Genomic DNA, 9140 nt, shown 5'->3' on the forward strand with positions numbered 1-9140 from the left:
CATATAGGTGGTAGGTGTGCTCCCAGTATAGATAAGGTGGGAATGATGCCCGCTTATGAGGTATGCTCTTAGGTATCTGGAGTAAGGTCTCCCGCAGGGAGCAGTATCCACAGTGCTCTCAAGTGTAAGTGTCTAATAATCTATCAGGTATAGATACCCAGTGTGATGGGTCAAAGGGACTGACATCTAAGTTACCAGGTGTTGGCCTTGAATTAGTTTATCCCGCAGCAAAAGCAATTTATTACCCCGCTTCAATTTACAGAGTATAAATTCCATATCCAGGTGCTAGTTGATTTTGTAGTTACATAGCTTGTTCCAGCCCCGGTTGTTGGACCAGTTTATCCAACAAAATTTTCACCTATTGAATCTAAATAAGTCAAAGGGAGCCCTGAAAATCCAAGTCTTTTTCTATTTTGTCGATTCTTTAGGGATGTAATTTAGTTGCTTCATGGAGACCAGAGGCATGAGCTCTACATTTGTTTATTCATCATCCCATCTAGGGAAGACTGAGGCCACTACTAGAACAACATCTCTTCTAGTTTCCTTGTAGGGTTGGGATTATATATTTCAAAAACATAATGTAGGCGATTTACTAATTTAAGGGAAGGACACAAATATCATCTCTTTCATTGCAATCTCTCTATATGGTATTTTGGGCTTTCCTAGCCCCTGCTTGTTTGAGGAAGAATATTGTCTTTTTATCTATTATCTCTATCCATGTCACCCTTCTCTTAATTATGCACATAGACTTCTCCTAGGACAACATAGTGTCCTTTTTTGCTTCTAGATCCTTTCAATTAGTCCTGCTAATAAGGTAACTCCACTATCGATTCCCATACTGATGCAATTTTCCCTTCAAAATATTTGAGTTTTTTATTCAAGCTCCTTTCTGTTTGGACCATTACTTTTGCACCTCTTTTGCTTTTATCAAATTCTTTTCAGTTGTGCTGTGGTATAATCCTCATTGGTAGGGTTAAAAGGATCACAATTATTTTTTATGAGTTCAACATACTAAAGAAGCTTGAGCCATAGTGGCTTTGATTTGAAATAAAGATTGGAAGAATTATTACAAAGCATTGTACCTTGCTTTTGCACCTCATTGATATGATGAAATGATGAACGACATCAGTCCTATATCTTGTTTCTGTGGAAGAAATGTTCAATCCAATTTTTAATCTTTGTTTTGTGTTATTCGAAAACTAATTAGGTTTCCAATCTTGTCCTATTCGTCAATTCCTTCGTAATGTTTAGTTTTAGATTGATAAGACATTCAATATGAGTCAAAGTGTTGATCAAGATAACTGTGCTTGAAAGTAAATAATGCAATTCTGGGCATAACCATAGAAATGAACATTAACATGAAACCATAGGAATTATATCTGTACATTGAATTCGGGTAGAAGTTTTCCCCACAAGCTTGCCTCTTGTAGGTCCTATTTTGTCTCTGTCACTTAGCCACAACAAGACCTCTACAGTGCCCAAACCCTGAACATGGCACAATATCATAGAACACTTGTCTTTTTACTTCCTCTTTCTTGATTGATTGCTTTGCTTTTAGACAAGGACATTGTGCTAAAAACAACAAAAAACAGACACCAATCACTGTCTTTCTCAAAGAAAAGCTGGTATTAAGGCTACATAAGTAGACAAGAAGGTCTTCTCACCTGCACATTGAACCTAAAAATAGGAGCAAACAAATATCCAAACAAGGAGTATCAATGAAAGAAAGGAAACAATGATCATGTTTCCGAGTTTAAAGTTTTTCCTAAACTTGAAGACGTGGACTGCTCTGTGTGTGATAATGTAAATGCCATTAAGTTGCAGACAAACAATCATAAATACTACACTGTGCATTTTGAAGGCCCTCAACGTTCAATTTTTGAACCTATAACTCCTCTACTTCATATCAACGAATGAGGGGAAATGAAGAAGACGCAACGTTCAAAATTATACATTATAATTATACACATATAATTATATGCATAATAATTCATACTTAAAATATATATAACATGATTTTAAAATCATATATATATATATATATATATATATATATAAGAAATGAAATGTTGTGATCAGCTGAAGCAAACCTTATTGATCATTTTTAAATGAGTAATCTTCAGCCTCTTTATAATATAGTATATTCATAATACACATCATTAGAAACACAAGACTAGCCATCCCTTTTGTTGTTGGGCACCCATAAGCCATAGAAGATGAATCATTTTATAGTGAAGCCCCCTTAGTGGTGGTCTTAGATCATCTTGAAGAGTGGAAAAATAAAATCAAGTGTCACTGGTTTGTCTCTCGTTTTTTTCTTTTTCAGTGTCCACTTCAATAACCCTGTCAGTCCTCTACTCTGTTTTGTTGGATTGTCATAGCAATGCCAAACTGAAGTCAAAATCTATGTTCCTAGATACATCCAACAACTAATTTTGAAAACAAATCGGTATTTTTGGTTAAGCCAAGTACATACAAAAATATAGTAAGCTCAAGGATATCATTTGATGGCATTTGGAATGAGATGGATCCTCGTCCTACAACTAGCTAGGTAGCATCATAACCAAGTTCCACTTGCATGCATGCCTACCTCCTGCTCATGAAGTTTGCTAAAGGCCCTCATACCATACGTCATATGTTTCGAGGCTTTAATGTCCACATACCAGCTGTGACACTAGAAATTGCATTAGATATTAGGCATGAGACCATAGATTAGTGTGTCTTAAGCTAAATCATGTATTCTTTGATTAAATGAAATCTCACATGGTGATATTGTTTTATTTTCTTTTTCTCTTGATTCTATTTGTAAATGTGTTTACTAGTTTTGAGTAACATGCAATTGTATTTGGTTCTAAGGTACTCTATAATGCTTTCATAAAGGTCGAGGTCTTTGATAGCATAGCCCAGGAATTGTAAATCATATTGAATCTATGTTTTCAACATTTCCACAAGATCTTAGTCAACCATTTCTTTCAATAGGGACTTAGACATTCTAAATAGTGTCATTTACCTACTTCTCCAACATTTGTGGAACCAATTTCAAGTCTTCTCTAGTGTTATCTTATTCTTAAATTAAATTTTTAAATATAAAGAGCATTCTCAAATAGTATTATTGCCTTTTTGTAGGGGGCATTCTCACTGTCTTTATGGAGATCAACCTTCACACCAGTCTTCTTCGAACTATAAGACTTTACGAAAAAAGGAAGTGACAAATTTTAGTTTTATTCATGCCCTTCACCTTTCTCATGGGTTGTTTCTGATAGTTACTTGCTTTTTACAATTCCATCAAATCAAGGAGGATGAGAAAATGTAGTTTTCTTTAAGGATGCCTGTAGCTTTTGAAGATGTGTCAATTTTTCCTGCACTTTCATAGCTTTTATTCTTGCTTGTGTTTACTGTTTTTTATTCACAGACATATGGAAGTATGTTTGCATATTTGCAGTTTCCATGCTCTTAAAATTTGGGTTCTTTCTAAGTTGTAATGTACTTAGTCGTTGCAGCCTTACTTAATATCAAACTTTTTATATTGAAACCACCACAATTGTCATAAATATCCTAAAGCTTCAAATCCTTAACAATATAAAACTTGACAAAAAGTAGACTATTGAAATCTTTTGAATTCTAGTCATTCTACCTTTGAGAGTTTCTAGCTCCTTTTACACATCAATTTTCTCATGTTTTAGCTCATTTATGTTTTCATCTTTTGAGGTAATATCCCTTTCCAAGTCTGCTATTTCATCTTCTTGTTCTTTTATTGAAGATTGCAAATTTTCAACTTCATTTTCCTTGAGGTTATGCCCATTATAACTACACTATATTAATTGTACATGAATCTACAGGAAATGAGTAGAAAGCATATAAGCACTATAAACAGAGATTACATGTTAGAATGTATCATGCACCTTGACTAGCAAGGGTTGATCTGCATCAATCATTTCTTTTTGAACTTCATTCATCTAGCACACTATGTCTATGTACTAATCATCAATTTATGCACTAATTATCAATATCTTTTTCTTGAATGTCTTTTATTGAACCAGTTCATTGGATGCTCACATTGGCAATCTGAACAGCTCAGTACACATTTCCACTTGCAATCTGAACAGTCGAATAGACATTTGCACTCCAAAGGTACACAAAAATTACTTTATGTTCTACATCGACTTTCATTGTTCAACTTGTTGTTATGATACTATGATTTATAATTGCATTGCATTGTTAAACATATAATTGCATTAAACCATTAGGCATAATTGCATTGCATTGTTAAACATATAATTGCATTAAACTATTAGGCATCATCATGTGTGCTTTATCTGAAAATGGCAAATTGTAATTAATCTTGATAAAGCATAACTTATTTCGCGTGAACAATTTCTTATCTCTGATTTGGAGACTGTTTATTTGATAGTTTATAACTTTTACTAGATTTTAGATACACATCAGTAGAGTTAAGAAAAGGAACAATAGAGTATTTTAGAAACTGTCTAGAAAAACAAGATAGAGAAGCAATTTTGTCTTATGAACATGAACTCCATGAAGAGTCATTAAAATAAATGCAAAACATTAGTAGTCGTGGATTGTATTTAGACAAAATGCCTAGATCAATGTCAACTGATATACCACTAGAATCTAGAGGCCTATGGGGAGATATTTTCTGTATCCATTGGCTATCAAATTGGTTGAAAATTCCAATTAGAGTTTGGTCCAAAACGAACATGAGAATTTATTTACACTTTAATTCAAGTGTTGGAACAAATACTTGCGACATATTATTCCATGATGAGGATCCTCTGAATGGGCACTTTGAACCTTTTATCCGTAGACCAGACTCTATCATGGATTGTACCTTCCAACAAAAAATAAAAACCTCATATGAACACATGAACTTATCCACTAAACAAGATAACATAGAAACATGTCGTCTTTGAAATAAAAAAGATACAAGTCAAATAAAGATATCTCATGCTGAGTCTGAAACATCTCATGCAACAACCGACACAAATACCAAGGACATTGTGATGTTTCATTCAACACATTCTTCAAAAAACAATACTGAAACACAACCTGAAGCAAAATGTCAACTTGTTGGAAGCCAATTCAAACCATCTTGTGACTTAAAAAAGCACAAGAGGAGTTTATCTTTGTGTGTGCTTAAGCACATTATTCGAAAAAAAATAGAAAAAGGAAAAAAATAAGACTTGCATATAACACAATCACAATGAAACAAGAAGCAGTTCTAGAAAACCTTGAACATGTTAGTGACACGATGAGATTTCAGTCACTTGGACACTTGAAAAAATATATTAGAAACAGATCACAAAGAGAATTGGTAATTTCTTGTGCCTCAAGCAAAGAGAGAAAAGGATTATCTTTGCATTTGCTTAAGGCGTTATTCGATAAAAATTGAAAACACAGAAAGTAAAACTTGCATACAACACAAGAACAATGAAAAGGAAGTAGTCAAAGAAAATTTAGACTGCATCGCATCTGCAACAACATCAAAGGATATTTCAAGACAGAGAAAGAGATCAAGAAAATATGATCCATTGATTCAATCAAGATCAATGAAGAAATCAACAGAACTGTCAAAGTTTGAACATAAATATCGAACACAAATAAGTGACACACCTATTTTCGATTGTTCATCATGTGAAAGAACTTTTTTCAAAAGAGACGTTTGCTTGGTGAAACAAGTAAATCAAACAACACAAGAAAACAAGATTACGAAACTATCAAATAGTTTCGAGAATGCCAGACCTAGTAGTGCAAATGCCTACATTTGTAAACATTGCAAAAAAGCATTTGAAGATGACACAATTCCTAAATATGCAGTTCCTGAACAAATAAGAAGAAACAATGCCACTAGGACACTCACACAACTCACTGAACTAGAGGAAATACTAGTTGCATTAAGATTGCCCTTCTTGCAAATAAAGGAAATGGGCCATCGACATAAAAAACCGCAACTAGGCTTAACTGGAGGAGTCATTAATGTCCCCACTAACATTTCTAGAATTCAATCTGCATTGCCTCGAACTATAAAAGACACTGACACAGTGGTAGTTGTTGTCAAAAAGAGTTTAAGATTCAAAAGTGCTTATGCATTTGGCCGAGTTCAAGTTCACAAAGTCATGAAAGCATTAAAACAACTGTGCAAAAGAATGCTTTACAAGCTAGAGAACGCTACCATAGATGACAATTGGAAGGAAGCGTTCCTACAAAACCAAGAAGCATATGAAAGTTCAAGCGAGGTTGAAGATAGCGAAGACGATAACCAAGAAATTGATGAACTAACCACAAAAACATTGGTTCATGGATTCATTGATCCACATATTGTCCATGACCTTGTAAATAAACAAATTAATATTGCACCTGCTGTAGGATACATGCCATTAAGGATTTTCAAAGATAAGTACTTAGAAGAGATGAGTTTTCCATCACTTTTCTATGGCAACAAACACCCAAGCGATATGTCCAAAAACTTTACATATCAAAATATCTGTCAATGGGAAGTCCTTCAGAAAAACCACGATTTTTCTTATCATACAACTAACCTCTTCTATAAAGAAATTCACATTATCATAAATCAGATATTGAATAAAATGTGGATTAGAATTAGAAAAGGCCAGTGAAAGGGCAGAAAACTAGTTGCAAAAGACGTAAAGTCAAAACTAAATCTGGATCGCATTTTGAAGTCCGAAATTGGGTACATGGACTTGAAAACAATTCACACTTCACCTGACTACCACCAACAAATGTGCAACAAGCTCTATGCAATGATTCGACAGCTAGGCCCACCCACTTTATTTGTGTCCTTTAGCAGTGCAAAGCATCTTTGGGATCCTCTAATGAGTGCGTTGAGATACATAAAACAAAACACTAGAAGACCAAGCACAAATGAACTAGATGAAAATGAGCCTTGCTCATTAATAAGAAATGACCCTGTTACTTGTGTATGTGACTATAGGTCTAGGAGAGACACACTACATCAATTGATATATCATGATCACAAGTACTATGGAGAGATCAATGAATACTTCTATGTAAAAGAATTCCAAAATCGGGGGAGTGAACATGAAGACGACTTATTATGGATAAACGCTGCACCAATCTATGGTAAAGATACAAACATTGAAATCTAAAATTTCGTTGATAAATACTTGTCAACTAATTCAGCGGTCATTACAAAGGAGCTTAGAGCCATACAACACCATTCCCACACAAAAAGTTGTAGAAAGCATAGAAATTCTAATTGCATATTTAATTTCCCAATACCACCAATGAAGGCAACAAAAATACTTGAGCCTCTTGAATTTGATAGCGATAAAACAAAAGAACATGCGAAGCTAATATTTGAGGCAATAAACAGTGCGAGATACAATGAAAATGATACGTTTGATAGCTTCTTGGATAGCCTTGGAATAATACACGATGAATACATACATGCTATCCAATGTACGCTAAATCGAACAACTCTATTATTGCAAAGAAAACTAGTTGACACCTGGACAAATAACTTTGCACAACACATTCCAGGAATTTGGATTGCAAACACTGACTCCCAATTCGTACTTGATTCATATGCAACTACAATGTACTATAGTTCCTACATGAAAAAAGAAGATAAAACACTTACAAGAACATTTAGGAACATATGAGAAGATCATCTCAGACAAAAAAAAAAAACTGACATCATGAATACCATTAGTTCTCTAGGGAAATCTTTGGTCAACTTGCAACAAATGTCTACACAAAAAGCAGTCCATATTGTGTTATTGCTTCCACTAAACTCTAGTTCACGGAAGTGTATCTTTATTAACACATCTCCTGTGGACGAACACGCATTTGTTCTTAAAAGAAAAAAGGACTTGCAAGAGGAAGCAGACGACTCAGAAGACATAATTTGCCCATCAATCATTGACTATTATATTGTACGACCTATAGCTATTGATCTTGTATGTTTAGCAGAATTTGCATCTAGTTATACAAAGAAAGGACAAAAACACAAAAAATCAAGTAAACCATATGTCATTCAATGTGTGAGATATAACAAATACAAGGACATTGAAAATTATTGTAGAGAACAACTAATGTTATACTATCTGTATCGAGTAAGTGAAATTATGATCAAGCAACATCACCCAACTTGGCAATCTGCATATGTTGCATTCGAAAAAACAGTGAAGGAAAATGAACAAAAGTTCATATTTGTTACAACAGCTACATGGGGTGACATAGATGATGCAATGCATGCAATAGAAATAGAAACTGAACAAATATTCAACATAGATAGTTTGAAATCAAATGAAACAAAAAGTACAACATTTGATAAATCCATAGATGACAAATACGAAAACTATGACTTCCAAAATGATTTGGAACATTTCCAACATACAAAGAACTTTGCTCTATGATCTACAAGGCCATACAAAATTGTCAAACAACCACATATACTTGAAGACATAGAGTACTATAAGTTTATGCGACAATTAAACATAGAACAAGCAAGAATAGTCACTGATGTTATAACAATAAAATTGTATAGACCAGATGAATTGATCTATTTGTTATTAACAAAAGTTGTAGGAACAGGAAAGACACACGGCTAAGGCAATTTTCCAGTCCTTAGTACACACACATAATGAGGCATTTCCTTATAACCCATCACAACTAAAAGGAATAATCACTGCATACATGGGAAAATCCACTTTCAATGCCGGTGGTGTCACATTGCATTCTGCATTCTATTTTCCCTTTAACAAAGCAGATTTCCCTTCACTAAACAACGAAAAACTAGACACATTATCAAAGCACTTCCAACAACTGCGTGTAGTTCTCATAGACGAGGCATCACTTGTTGGTGCAACAATGCTATACCAAATTGATAAGCGACTCTAACAAATCTTACACATGCCAACTTCATATTTTGGTAATGTTGACATGATATTCTTTAGCGATCTCTACCAGGAAAACCCTGTAAGAGACTCTCTTATCTTTGAAAGCCCAAAAATCAACAAAAACATAATTCCATACGACTTTTGGCCAGAGAAAATAAAATGTTATCAATTACACACAACAATGTGTCAAAAAGACCCACTGTTCATCGATGTGTTGAATAGGATGAGATTAAACATGCA

Source organism: Pinus tabuliformis, chromosome 1_2, assembly GCF_031772625.1.
Source record: "Pinus tabuliformis cultivar Carrire ecotype Pingquan chromosome 1_2, CPIR1, whole genome shotgun sequence".
Classification (NCBI taxonomy): domain Eukaryota; kingdom Viridiplantae; phylum Streptophyta; class Pinopsida; order Pinales; family Pinaceae; genus Pinus; species Pinus tabuliformis.